This window comes from Symphalangus syndactylus, chromosome 11, assembly GCF_028878055.3.
Source record: "Symphalangus syndactylus isolate Jambi chromosome 11, NHGRI_mSymSyn1-v2.1_pri, whole genome shotgun sequence".
Classification (NCBI taxonomy): domain Eukaryota; kingdom Metazoa; phylum Chordata; class Mammalia; order Primates; family Hylobatidae; genus Symphalangus; species Symphalangus syndactylus.
The window spans coordinates 103,776,745-103,791,682 of NC_072433.2; the positions used below are offsets into that span (position 1 = coordinate 103,776,745).

Here is a 14,938-nt window from a genome sequence, read left to right on the forward strand (position 1 = left end):
TAAACATATTAGCTAAAGTTAAAGAAGTATCATCCAGTTTTTCTGTAAACTGGACATTAAATAAAAGCATAACAGGTTTTTCTTAAAGCACCAACCTGCTCTTTAGCAAAAATTATAAAGGGTTAAAAAGAGTCTATAAAATCTTACCTTATAGTCAAAAATTAAAAATTAGATAAATATGTCTAGAAGATTTTATTAAAATTTAGTTTAACATTAATAACACACTAATATAAAGATAAAATTTAGCTTATCTGGTATAAAAATCATACAAAAAGCATTATTAAATATAAAATGGTTTTTAGCTTTCTTTGGTCTAAAGACTAATAAAAATAGGTGCTAAAGGAAATTTCTCAGTAAAAAGGCACTAAGGACTATAAAGTCCACTGCCAAGGTCCCCACATTCAAAACAAAAGGTCGATTTCTTAGAAATTATATGCTTGGTTTACCTTCCACTTTCCTTTCCCTCAAAAATAAAAGTCTTTTAGCATATGTACCACCCCTAGAATTTCCGGTAAACCAGCAGCAGCCTGAAGATCACGCTCTCATGGAAAGGTGGAAAGAAGAAAAACTACAGCCAGCCTGGGAAGGGCCCTACCTTGTGCTGCTGACCACCAAGACTGCTGTTCGTACAGCAAAAAAGGATGGACTCTTCACATCCGGGTCAAAAAAGTGCCACTCCCTCCAGACTCGTAGGCCATAGTCCCAGAGGAAAACCCTACCAAACTAAAGCTAAGAAAAATCTAACTATTTTCATCTATTCTATTACTCTTTCTTCTTTCCGTGCTCTATTGCTGACCATCTAGTTATTAACATAACCAAGTCAATTTCGCCTCAAACTATTGCATTTAATGCTTGCCTTGTTATACCCTGTGAGGACTTGCCAAGTCAAAGACAGCTCTCTACTTCAGAAAAGTGTTTCTGTCCCTCCTGACTCTCCTCGGACTGGGCATTAGTAAACTAAGACCATTTAATCCAGGGAGATTTCCATAAAGACCCCAGTGCCAACCAGGAGTCTTGCCCCCTGATGTAGAGCTTTCATGCCGTAGTTGGTCCAACATTCTGTGGACCACTAAAGAGCAAGGATACACTGCCCCAACCAGTTTTTGTGATTTCCCAAAACCGTACATTCATTTTACTAAAAGATCATAGAAATTAAAGACTTAACACAAACTTTAGCAATTAAGACAAGATACCAAGATGCAAATGCCCGGTTAAAATGGATCAAATATTCCATCTGCACGTTAAATAAAAGCAATTGTTATCCTTGTACACATGGCAGGCCAGAGGCCCAGATTGTCCCTCTTCCACTAAGGTGGTCCTCCAGTCGACCAGGTGTAGGCTGCATGGTAGTTCTTTTCCAGGATTTTACAGCCTGGAGTAATAAGTCATGCCAAGCTCTCTCTGCTGTATCCTGAAGTCCGGCACCCTGCGGGTCAGCCCCCTCCAGCTTCCATCTCCCAACACTAAGTTCACTTCGTGTCTCTCACGACACGGAGGAAACTTAGCATTCCTTGGAGACCTGAAAGGATGCGATGAGGCCCTTGTTCTTCCCCGAGCGGATGTGTGGTGGTATTGTGGTAGACCTTTACTATGCACTCTGCCGAATAACTAGAATGGCACTTGTGCTTTAGTCCATTTGGCTATCCCTTTCACCCTGGCATTTCATCAACCAGAAGGAGAAAAAATAAGACATCGTAAAGCAAGAGAAGCCCCTTATAGGTCTTTCAACTCTCACATCTATTTAGATGCAATTGGAGGCCTACAAGGAATACCAGATCAATTTAAAGCTTGAAATCAAATAGCTACAAGATTTAAGTCAATATTTTAGTAGGTGACAGTTAATAAAAATGTAGATTAAATGAACTACATCTATTACAACCAACAGCAACAAGCTTTCCATGAGTTAAAAGAAAAACTCAGGTTGGCCCCAGCTCTAGGTCTACCTGACCTGACAAAACTTTTTACACAGTATGTATGAAAAAAAGAAAAAAAAATGGCATTTGGAGTTTTAACCCAGACTGTAGGGCCCTGGCCAAGGCCAGTGGCCTATCTCTCAAAACAACTAGACAAGGTTTCCAAAGGCTGGCCCCCATGTCTAAAGGCCCTGGCAGCAACGGCCCTGTTAGCACAAGAAGCAAATAAGCTAACTCTTAGGCAAAACCTAAACATAAAGTCCCCCCATGCTGTGGTGACTTTAATAAATACCAAAGGACATCATTAGCTAACGAATGCTACTAGATACCAAAGCTTGTTCTGTAAAAATCCCCGCATAACCACTGAAGTTTGCAGCACCCTAAACCCCACCACCTTGCTCCCAGTATCAGGCAGCCCAGTTGTACATAACTGTGTAGAGATATTAGACTCAGTTTATTCTAGCAGGCCCAACCTCTGAGACCATCCTTGAACATCAGTAGACTGTGAACTGTACATGGACAGGAGCAGCTTTGCCAAACCTTGCAAAGTGACTCTAAGGAAGATGACAAGCCCAGCTGCAGTCACACGTGGAAGCTGACTGGTCCACGCACTGCCGAAGCATGAAAAAAGTCATCGCAGGACTCATTTACCTTAAATTTTAGACTTGTACAGTAAGGACTTCAAGTGACCTTCCTTACCCTGAAGGCTGTTCCCAGTATATACATCAAGTCACTAAAGTGGGACAAAAGGTTGCTATGGTCCTATTATTTTATGGTTATTATAAGTGTACTGAAACTCTAAAAAAAAACTTGTTTGTATAATGTTTTTCTATACAAGGTATGTAGCCCAGGAAATGACCAACCTGATGTGTGTTATGACCCATCTGAGCCTCCCATGACCACAGTTTTTAAAATAAGATTGAGGACTGAGGACTGGTGGAGGCTCATAAACGATACAAGTAAAGTGTTAGCCAAAAGAAACAAACAAAAAGGTGCCCAAATGAGTCGCCTTAAAATTTGATGCCTGTACTGTCATTAATAATAATAAGTTAAAAATAGGATGTGGTTCTCTTAATTAAGAAAGAGGCTATATGACAGAAAATAAGTACATTTATCATAAATTAAGACTGTGTAAAAATAAATGTAGATACTGGTCTTGTGTCATTTAGGCTACTTAGATTAGAAAAAAGAAAAAATCCTGTCCACCTTCAGCAAAGGAAAAGTGGCAGTTCCTGTACCAGTAGTCAGTGTAACCCCTTAGAACTAGTAATAACCAACCCCCTTAATCCTCACTAAAAAAAGAGGAATGTGTAACCCTGGAAATTGATGGAGCTGGACTGGATCTTCAAATAAATATCATAGTTTGAAGAAAAGTTTACAAACGCTCTCCTGAGCCGGTATTTCAAAACTTCTATGATGAACTGAATGTGCCAGTACCAGAAATTCCAGGAAAAACAAGAAATTTGTTTTTGCAATTAGCTGAGCGTATAGCCCAGCCTCTCAGTGTCACTTCGTGTTATATTTCAGCGCAAGTGTACTATATGCATAATTATCAATCTATTGCACAGAAAGACATAAGCAGCAAAAATAAGAGTGAGAACTCCCGCTAATAAAAAGTGAGAGTGTCAAAGGGGAAATGAGAGAAGAGAGATAGACTTTCTCATATTGTTTTATATTGTTTTATATTCAGAAAAGGAAAGAGAAGCAAAACTAAAGGCAGGTAGCCCAGCGCTTAGGAACCAGACCCAAAACTAAGGAACCAGACCCGAAACCAGGCCTGGGCCTGCCTGACCTAAGCCTGGTAGTTAAAATTCGACCCCTGACTTAGCAACTGATGTTATCTATAGATTATAGAAAGACATTGTAAAACTTCCCAGTCTGTTTTGTTTCACTCTGACCACCAGTGCCTGCAGCCCCTGTCACGTACCCCCTGCTTGCACAATTGATCACGACTCTCTGAAGTGGACCCCCTTAGAGTTGTGAACCCTTAAAAGGGACAAGAATTGCTCACTCAGGGAGCTCGGCTCTTGAGACAGGAGTCCTGCTGATGCTCCCGGCTGAATAAACCTCTTCCTTCTTTAACTTGGTGTCTGAGGAGTTTTGTCTGCTGCTTGTCCTGCTACAGCAGGAGAATTGCTTGAAACCAGGAGATGGAGGGTTGCAGTGAGCCAAGATCATGTTGCTGCACTCCAGCCTGGGCGACAGTAGAGTTTCTGTCTCAAAAAAAAAAAAAAAAAAAATTTCAGATAAACGATAAATTTTTTTTTAGTGTAAGTATACAAAATCATTACTTTGTGTATAATTATTATACAAATTATTATTCATTTTTATCTGAAATTCAAGTTTAACTAAATTTCCCATATCGTTATTTCCTAAATCTGGCAATGCTGTTAATGGAAGAGAGCATTATTTGAAAGTTTAAAACTTGAGATGATGGTATCTAGATGAACTTTGTAAGAAAGTCAAAATTACATGAGTTGCATCAAGAGATGACAAAAAACAAAAGCTAAACAAAGAATTTAGTACTGCAGAAATAAAAAAGAATGTTAAGTATCTATTATAAAAAGAGTACTAGGAATTCTGTTTTCATCTTTGGAAGAGTAACAAGAACCAGACTTAACTTTCTGCAGTAAAACTGGGCAAAATATATGGAACAACTATTTTTAGATATTTGGCAACAGGCAGTGCACACCATGATCCCTGAGAGAAGGGAATGAATGAGGTAAGCCCTAAGATCTTCTTGGCTGAATGCTTGAAGTGATTTTCAGACATAGGCAAAGGTAGAGGAAACTTAGACAAAGACTTAATGAGTTGTGAAGATGTAGATTGGAGGTGGAGAGGTAGCCATGGCCAGAAATTGCAAAGCATAGTTCTAGAAATGAAAGACCTGCATAGAAACAAAAGCTGCAAAACCTGTATAGGGTTTACTTGAGACTGCTGAGGATGCATAGAGTGAAACTCCAAAAAATAGGGATGGGGGAGGGAGGAAGACTGAGAAGTTGTATGCTGACCGATTCCCTCAGTACATGTAGAATGACTATAGGTGCAGATATCTTGAACGGTATGCACATTAAAATTATATAAAGAAATACTTCCTCCTTAAGTGGAATTTATTCTATGTGTGCAAGGATGCTTTAAATTATTTTAACAAATAGAGCATGATCAAATGGTATATGTTCAAGGAATGAAAGCATAGTACATTAGCACATCTATCAATTTAGCCGATATTGATGGAAGCTCACAAACAAATAGGAAAAGATAAAAAACTCCTAAATATAAAAAATAGTACTATTAGACATAAACAACAACTATCATTAAATTCAGAGAAGAAGGCTCAGATGCTCTTTTCATCTTTTTCTTTTTCTTTTTTTTTTGTTCTTTTTTTTTTTTTTTTTTTGAGGTGGAGTCTCATTCCGTTGCCCAGGCTAGAGTGCAGTGGGATAATCTTGGCTCACTGCAACTTCCATACCCCAGGTTCAAGTGATTCTTGTGTCTCAGCCTCCCTAGTAGCTGGGATTACAGGTACCCACCACCATGCCTGGTTAATTTTTGTATTTTTAGTAGAGATAGGGTTTTGCTATTATGGCCAGGCTGGTTTCGAACTCCAGACCTCAAGTGATCTATCCCTCTCAGCCTCCCAAAGTGCTGGAATTACAGGCACGAGTCACTGCACCCGGCCGCTCTTGTCATCTTTTTCACACTGTTCTGAAGATTCTTTCTAGTTAATGCAATCAGACAATATATAAATGGCATCTGCATTAGAAAAGATAAAATTATTATTATATATGCAGCAAAAATGACCACATGCCTACAAATTAAATAGATCTAAAAAAAATAGTATTCAAAGTAATACTAGAACTCACAAAAGTATTTGGAAGCAAAATGAATACATAGAGGTAGTTTATGTCAGCAGTAGATAGTTAACATTAGTTTAAAAAACCTCAATGATATCAACAACTGTGAAAAGTGTCACAATAAATTTAATGACAAATGTATAATTTTTCATGAGGTTCAGCAGTCACGGTTGCCTGAAAAGATACAATGCTGAATAAATGTAGTATATTTCATATTTCATATTTCATGGATAAATGTAGTAGTCAGGATATTATCTTTCTCAAACTCATATATTAGTCCTCTGAAACTTCCATCATAACCCTGACATTATTTCGGTGAGAAGTCAGTAGAAGGAAACTTGCCAGGATTTTTTAAAATTATCTGAAACATCATATGTAAAGGTTATTATTCAAAGTTGTTTTGAAAGGAATTTTATTGTGTACAGACTTAACTTACTAAATATTAAGAAATTCTATAATATAATTAAAACATTACAGCGTTAGTACATGATGAACAAATAAATAAAAAAACAGTAAAGAGGGTCCATTAAGATATGAAAAGAAAGACTGCACTGGACATCTGTGGAGCAGGAATGTATTTTATAATGAATGACATTAGGACAATTGAATTTCTCTTTGAAACTACAAAGTTAAATATCTCTTTGTATCAAATATAAAAATGAATTCCATTGAACTAAAGATTTAAACACAAGAACAATTAAAATACTAAAAACAATACTTTCTTTTTCGTTTCATTTTTTTTTTTTTTTTGAGACAAGAGTCTCGCTCTGTCACCCAGACTGGAGTGCTGTGGAACAATCTTGTCTCACTGCAACCTTCATCTCCTGGGTTCAAGTGATTCTCCTGCCGCAACCTCCCAAATAGCTGGGACTACAGGCATGCACCACCATGCCCAGCTAATTTTTTGTGTTTTTAGTAGAGATGGGGTTTCACTGTGTTGGCCAGGCTGGTCTTGAACTCCTGACCTTATGTGATCCGCCTGCCTCTGCCTCCCAAAGTGCTGGGATTACAGGCATGAGCCACTGTGCCCAGCCTTAAAAGCAATACTTTATTATGTTTAGGTAACAAAGGTCTTTTAGATATGACATAGAGATCAGAAATCATAAAGAAGACGATTAACGTATTTTATAATATAAAATTCTGAAACTTCAGTATGGTGAAAAACACTGTAAATAATTTAAAGAATAAATAACAAATCAAGGAAAGAACCCTGTGATTATCTATCTATTATCTATCTATCTATCTATCTATCCATCTATCATCTATCTATCCATCTATCATCTATCTATCTATCACAATTTCAGTGATACGTAAACAGTTTTTAAAAATCAGTGAAGTAAAGACAATAACCCAGTGGGAATCTGCACAAAACATATAAGCAGGTGATTTAGGAGAAAAAATTCAGATAGTTGATGATCAATGAACATATAAGAATACTCTAAACCTTGTTAATAATGTTAAAATTTGAATTAAAATGAGATATGATGTTCATATTTAATGTGTTGGCAACCATTTAATAACTAATAATACCCAGAATTGGTGGAATTATGGGAAAATAAGGATTTTTATGCATTTTAATGCTTATAAACTATTACAACATTTTGAAAAGAAATTTAATAGTAATCATCATATTTTAAAATGCTTTTACCTTTTGATAGAAAAATTTTACCTCTAGGATTTATCATACTGAAGCATATAATAAATGAGCTGCATGTGTTTGATGAGCTAGATTAGTACAAAGGCCCGTGGATGTGTTGATCACCTGCTTCCTCTAGGCCTTAGATTCTACACACCCCCGAATCAACTTACTAACTCCCTCCCCTTCCGGTAGTTGGCTTCTATGAGTCCATCACTAGCCCATGTCTTTTTAGATGAACCCAGCCCCATACTCCATGGTTCCTATAATATTTTACACTATTTTTCTCTACTACTACCTCCTTGTATATGATTTCTCAGAACAAAGCCCTCTGCCTTCTACCTCTAAAAATGCTTTTTCTAACTTGGAATCAAGCCCCTGGACTGTGGCATCTTCATTACTATGTGGTAGATCTTCTATTCATATAAAATCCGGCTCCAAAGAGATCACTGGGAGACGAGGTTGATATGATCCTTAGCGCCTCCAGTTAATATTTAAACCCCAGTGTAATATATGTAACCACTGCATTTCATATATTCTAAAATGCAATTATTTTTCCTCCTCCTAGCGTCCCTGAAATCATGACATGTCTTTCAAGTCAATGGCATATTGCAGTTTAGGTGGCAGTATTATTTCTTTCGTAGTAGGAGTTATGACAACAATGTACCTTATGATCAATGGTATTTTAGTTCAATAAAATTCGATTGTTATACCTAGTTTAATACAAATTTTATTTTATAATACATGCTATTTTATATTGCTAATGCGATATGTCACATGAAACTCTATCAACACACTGACCATTATGGTTAATACATTCTTTAAAACATTTGTTTGTTTTTGCCTCTTCTTAATGTGTTATCTCATCCATGTTTTAGGAAATGTTTTTTAGTTTGCAGGCTGTTATTTACCAAAAATAGAGATTTGCAAACTGATAATATGCTTTGGTGTTATTCTTGACCCTGACAATGCACCAAGCTCTGGTTTCTGGGTATCATTGTATTTAGCATTTTGATTTGATTGTTGCTTTCTTTTCTCTCTTTTCCCTACCCCTCCCAACAATTGTTTCCTTACTTTGGAAATATTGCATGGACTAAGATTCAGATAAATTGTTTCTGAGAGAGGCTTAATCTAGGTTATGCCACTTAGTAGCTATAGAGACTGGGGCAGGTTATTGCAGTTCTCTCAGCCTCCGTGTCCTCATTTGTAAAAGCTTTGTTCAGTGTTTTGGGGAAGAGCAGTTAAGGTAATGTACATGGATGTATTTTCTAAACTCAAAAGCTATGACATTTCTGGAGATTATTAATGGCCTCAGAGAGCACCTTCAGTAATAGCTAGTTTTAACTAATTTCCTGAGCATTGATGCAAGGTGCCCCTACCTACTGAGTTAGTCTAGGATGAGTTCCTTTATTTGCACTATAGCTCATTATTGTGTTTTCTCATCCTTGATAGCACCTTCTCTAGTCTTCAGATAGATAGCCTTTAAAAAATGGAGTTGCATCAAGGTCATATCACAAGCCTATAACAAAACAAAGGGAAAATGTACCTATCTTATAAGCCAAGTTGCTCTGTCTTCACCAGGTAGCTTCCCATGCACATAGAGTCCATTCCATGCATAATTCTAAAGTAAATATTCTGCTTCTGTAATTTTGTAATCAATCTGCAACCACAGAATCAAGTACAAATTGCTAACCAATGCAGAATTCTATTCGCTACAGTGTTCTAGGAACAATGAAACTGTAAATCTGGACAAGACTTGTAGTCAATCCCCTTGCTGTAATGGGTAATCACTTCTAAAGCATCTAAGACAAATTAATTTGTTGTATTTTTAAAGACCTCCTGAGGTGATTTTTCAACCTCTCTCAGGAACACTTTCCAATATTTAGCAAATCTTATTGTCAGAAAATACTTCTTTGTACCTCAAAGTTTCTCACGCCACAGAGTAACTAATTGTTTTTTTCGTTTCCACCTTGGTGAAATGAGGTAACATTGACAACATATCATGTATTTGCTTTGTTTATAATCCTTTAATAAAAAGCTCTCTATTGTCTAAAAGGTAACATTCAAACTCCATGGCATACCATGGAAGGCACATTAGAATCTGCAACTGGATGTATTTATAGTATTTACTCCTTACATCTCCTACATGATTTGGGGTTTAGCTCTGCTAAAGTACTTTCTGAACTCTAAGAATACTATGTTCTTTAATACGTCTTGTTTTTTTGTACATATTATTCCCTCCACTTGGAATGTCTTCTTTCCTCATCTTTCTAGTTGAGTTTTACCTTGTAAGGAAGACTTTCCTTTGTTTCCTAAGCAGTTAGTCACATTGCACTTTTTCCAAGCTTCTATCACAGGATTTGGTTATTTAGTATGATATTGCTTTATAACTGTTTGCATGTGATTTCTTACCTTTCACTAGGCTGTGAGGATTGAAGCCTGAGATGAGTTTTATTCATATGCTTTCTATGTACGGTCACTGACTAACACATAATAGGGGATCAATGAATAAGTTGGGAAAAGGAATGAGTGAATGAAGTTACAATACTCTCCCACTATTCAGAGAAGCAAAAGGCTTCCTTTGCCATGAGTTAGGAGGAATATAAATATAAAAAACACAAAAGACCAGCCAAAAGCATCAACATGCTAAGTATCTGTAAAGTTATCCTAATTTAAGTTACCATTATCAGAAATTGTTGAAGGACAATTGTAAGTATGTATATCTCTTTGAGAGACATCACCACAGGTTTGTATTACCATTCCTAATGTGAAAAAAACAAAACAAAACAAAACAAAAACTACTAAGTCAGAAAGTCAAGGATTGATGTTTTATTTTCAAAGGTGATTTTTCCATTAGCTTTTCAGTACCCATAACCAGGATATTCTGCAAAAGCATATGGATGTTGGCAACCAGTAATGTATCGGATGCATGACATTAAAAACACTCAGGCAGTCTATCAATGCCGTTAGAGGCCCTGATGGCCAGAGATGAAAGACTGAAGAGCCACTTATACAAAACGCATGACACTGGCATAGAATTGTGACGCAAATAACCTATCATGAGGTTTTTCTGATTTGATTAACAAATAAAAATATAACTTCCCAATAAACGTGTCCTAGGGAAGGTAAAGTGACTCTAAACTGGAAGAGAACCTGGGATGGAATAGCCATTCTTGTTCCCATTGTGAGGGAAATTCTTAAAATTGCCATTTACGCCTCTTTTACCAAGGACCTGCCAACATGGGCTGCATTCGCACCAAAACCGTGAAGAAGGCGGCCTGGGGCATCATAGAAAAGTACTACACGCGGCTGAACAACGACTTCCACACGAACAAGCGCGTGTGTGAGAAGATCGCCATTATCCCCAGCAAGAAGCTCCGCAACAAGATAGCAGGCTATGTCACGCATCTGATGAAGCGGATTCAGAGAGGCCCAGGAAGAGGTTTCTCCATCAAGCTGCAGGAGGAGGAGAGAGAGAAAGGACAGAAAATTACGATCCTGAGGTCTCAGCCTTAGATCAAGAGATAATTGAAGTAGATCCTGGCACTAAGGAAATGCTGAAGCTTTTGGACTTCGGCAGTCTGTCCAACCTGCAGGTCACTCTGCCTACAGTTGGGATGAATTTTAAAATGCCTCGGGGACCTGTTTGAATTTTTTCTGCAATGCTATATTATTTTCAATAAATCTGGGACAACAACAACAACAAAAAAAATTGCCATTTACAAGGACTCAAAATTTTGTTTTCTCAACATAATCTTTTCCTCATATTATACTGATTCCTACTATTTCTAGATGGTTTGTTAATCTCTTTGTATCCTACCTACTTCCAAAAAGGATATTTGTTTTTCTTGGTTCTGACTATCCTCTGATGAAGAGGTAAATGAGTATTAAATTAATCAGGGTATATTTTTAGTGTAATTAGTTGGAGTTGGTGGGAGGGAAAGGAAAAACAAAGGTCTTCTATAATTTACAAACTGAAAAATCTACTCCCTCTCTCCATTGCTGTGGCTACTGATGAGGTATTAGACAGCTGTAGGATGCCCCTCTCTGAGCCCAAACATCAGCATTTAGGACATGGCAGGAATTAAAACATTGGGGAAAAATAGAGATCATTAAGGATCACTTAATTACTACCCTAAAGAAATATTATGTTGGCTCTTTGGAATAGCTATTTTCTGTTTTTAATGAGGAAAGTCAATGATGATTTCCATGTATCTATTGGGACTTAAATTAGCTATTAAAGAAAGAGGTGAGATACAGACATCTTGTAATTGAGAATACAGGTTCTCTTGTATGTAAACCTTTTAAATAAATGAGCACCAGCCCTCACTTCCCTCCCTTCCTCCCTCCTTCCCTAACTTCCTTCCTTCCTTCCTTCCTTCCTTCCTTCCTTCCTTCCTTCCTTCCTTCCTTCTTCTTAGAATTTGCTTTTCAGGGTTGAATAAATATTTCTTCCAGCTCTCTATAATACAGCTTTTATTTTTAGGAATACTGTTTCCATTGCATATTTTACCCTTGTGAGCAGTGTTATTTTGATTATCTAATGATGTTATTAGCAAAGTTCAGTTATTGACTTTGTGCATTAAACATGACACTGGCTGATCATATCTGTATTTGGGAACAGGTTAAAGGTTAAGGGTCACCAGGTGTGGTGGCTCACGCTTGTAATCCCAGCACTTTGGGAGGCCGAGGCGGGCGAATCACGAGGTCAGGAGATCGAGACCACGGTGAAACCCCGTCTCTACTAAAAATACAAAAAAAATTAGCTGGGCGTGGTGGCGGGCGCCTGTAGTCCCAGCTACTCAGAGAGGCTGAGGCAGGAGAATGGCGCGAACCCGGGAGGCGGAGCTTGCAGTGAGCCGAGATTGTGCCACTGCACTCCAGCCTGGGCGACAGAGCGAGATTCCGTCTCAAGAAAAAAAAAAAAAGTTAAGGGTCTTCAGTTTAGAGTCATAGATTTTACTTGTCATATTACTTTGAGAAGGGTGCTCATATTTTTAAACCATATATTCCTAATTTATAAACACAAACATAAAAATTATAACTACTCCATATCCCAGTAGTACCTAATCCATAGGGTTACTGTGCAGATTTAGTGAGATAATGACACAAATAAAGAGCACACTTATAGTTTTTGGAAAAAATTAAACACTTGACCTTTAGCATTGTTTTAAATCCTGGGACTAGAAGGCAGATTTTAAATCAGAAGGTGTAAGATAGAACCTAAAAAGCTATATGTGTATGTATCATCTCTCCAGGTGATTCTGATACATAAATTATGTTTGAGGACCATCAGTTTAGAACATTTTCTTCTCTTAAAACAGAGCCAGTTTTAACGAGTAAGGATTCCCATCCTTTGTTTACCATTTCACAGAGAAGTTTCTCAGAGAACTTTCCCAGGAATCGATTCCAATTGTCACAGAATATTTTTTTAAATTGTCTTTCTAAATTATCCGAGCTACAGGAGAGCATAAGATCCTTCATTGCAGCCTATGTGAAGATGAGGCCACTTAACGTGGAATTCTGTCAAATGTGGATATTTACATATGCTCTTGCACCTCTTCCTTAACTGTGAATTTCATTGAGAGAACCAGAGAATGCCTTAGTGTGCGTATTGATCTGTATAAAAGTAAAATGAATGGACAAACATCTTATTGAAATTTCCAGAGAAGTAAAGCCAGAAAAACTTTTTAGTGGGAAATTATAAGTGAAAATTTATGGCATTTACTCATTATTGCTAAATTGGTTTCCATAAAAACATCACAGATAGTCTCAGGCTTAGTGTGTTGTCTTGACTGATGTGGGAACATCATTATAAAGCCTTTCCTATGTTCACTCATGAACAAAGTTTCCCTCGCCCAAACGTCCATTGTGTTAGTCAGAACTATGTCATTTGTAACTGACTGAAACTCAATTCAAACTAGCAGAAAAAGGGTGTGTGTGTGAGTGTGTATGTGTGATTCTTTTTTTTTTTTTTGGTTCTTATAACAATCTAGGGACTAATCTATTGTTCTGTTGTTTTGTATGGTTAAAATAAGGAACTGATTGAAGTATAATTTCACAAATCACATATTTTATTTCCATACAAACAGATTCTTTTGTTTTTTCAAACTGCTGATGGAGGGAGAAAATAACAAAAACAAATCTTATTGGGTACACACTCAATAGCGAGGTTGCATTAATCACATAGTCAGTGGGTTCTTATTTCATTTAGAATCCAGTTATTAAAGTCTAGCTGCCAAACTAGGAAGGAAACAATCCTTTGTGGATGTAAAGTCAATCAAAGTTTAACCCATAGCTTTGCATGAGAAGTTCGGGGACGAGACAGTTTGACCAACACAGCAGAGATCCGAGATGACAAGCAAGGTCCCTTGATGCTAGTGCAGTGCTAGTGTTGGTGGGCTTTGGAGAGTATCTCAAAGGCTGAGGGAGTAGCTCTGCCACAGCCCAGGTTTTCAGTCTGTCTGTCAAAATTATGGGTTTATATGTATTTTAGAGTCTAGTAGTTGAGGAAAATAACTCACTTATGTGGTCTGATAAGTAGTGCTTAACATTCTCGTGGGGAGGAGGGATTCTATTCCAAACTCTTATCACAGCAAAACATATGTCACTCAGTAGCAAATTATGTGTTTGGAATCATTTGAAAGCTACATAACACATGTCTTCTGGCATAGCTAGATGTAGGAGTTCACATCATGTCTTTAGGACTCAATAGCTTCTATATGTCACTCAACCTTACTTTTCTTTCACTTGGCTTCGTTCTCAAGCAGGTCCTTAACTCCATTTATCTCAGCTTAGCTATCCCAGCAGAAGGAGCACCTCTTTTTCCAATAAGTCCAGTAATAGTCCCAGAAGTGGCTCTCATTTAATGTAATTTGGATCACATACTTGTTTCTAACCTACCAACACAGTTAAGACATGGAATATGGTGATTTATAAGCCCTAAGTAATATGCCAATCCCTCTAGGGATGGGGACAACCATATCCTACAAACACAAGAAATTGTCGAGACAGGTGATTCCCTTAAGGAACATTGAGGCACTGATCTCACAAGAGGAAACATGCTGAGCAGACAAAAGACAACAAATGTCCACAATATATCATAAGGCACTTACTCCCTTAACCATGAAACTTCCTTCCACCATGAATATTTCACCACTGAGTCTTAGGAAGGGAAGACTAAAGTAGGAACTATTTTTGGGAGAAAACTTAGTAGTTTTAGAAAGGTTTAATATGATTTTTACCTAGCCTTTTCTTTTACCAATTTATATAATTTTTGTCTACTTGTTTGCCAATGTAATGGGAAAGAGGATTGAATTTATTAGAAGGGTTTTGAATATGTTGAATGCTATATTTAATTATACTTTAATTATCTTTTTTTAAGGCCAGTGTGAATTAAACTTACATATAAGCCCATGGAGAGCAGGCCACAGGAGATAGATTTGTTTTCTGGGAGCCTCTTTGGGCCAGCAGGTCCATACTTAATAATATTCCATACATTATATGCCAAGTCTCCTGCTATGGAAAAGTAGACA

At 37.3% G+C, this 14,938-nt stretch overlaps 1 pseudogene across 1 annotated transcript in view; it reads left to right on the top strand.

The window, feature by feature from the left end:
* LOC129493045 (small ribosomal subunit protein eS17-like) overlaps window positions 1-11,087 on the top strand; it is a 145,626-nt pseudogene extending 134,539 nt beyond the window's left edge. The window contains exon 6 of the transcript XR_010114485.1: window positions 10,633-11,087. The product of XR_010114485.1 is annotated as a small ribosomal subunit protein eS17-like (transcript). The remainder of the gene's footprint in view (window positions 1-10,632) is intronic.
* The last annotated feature ends 3,851 nt before the right edge of the window (window positions 11,088-14,938 follow it).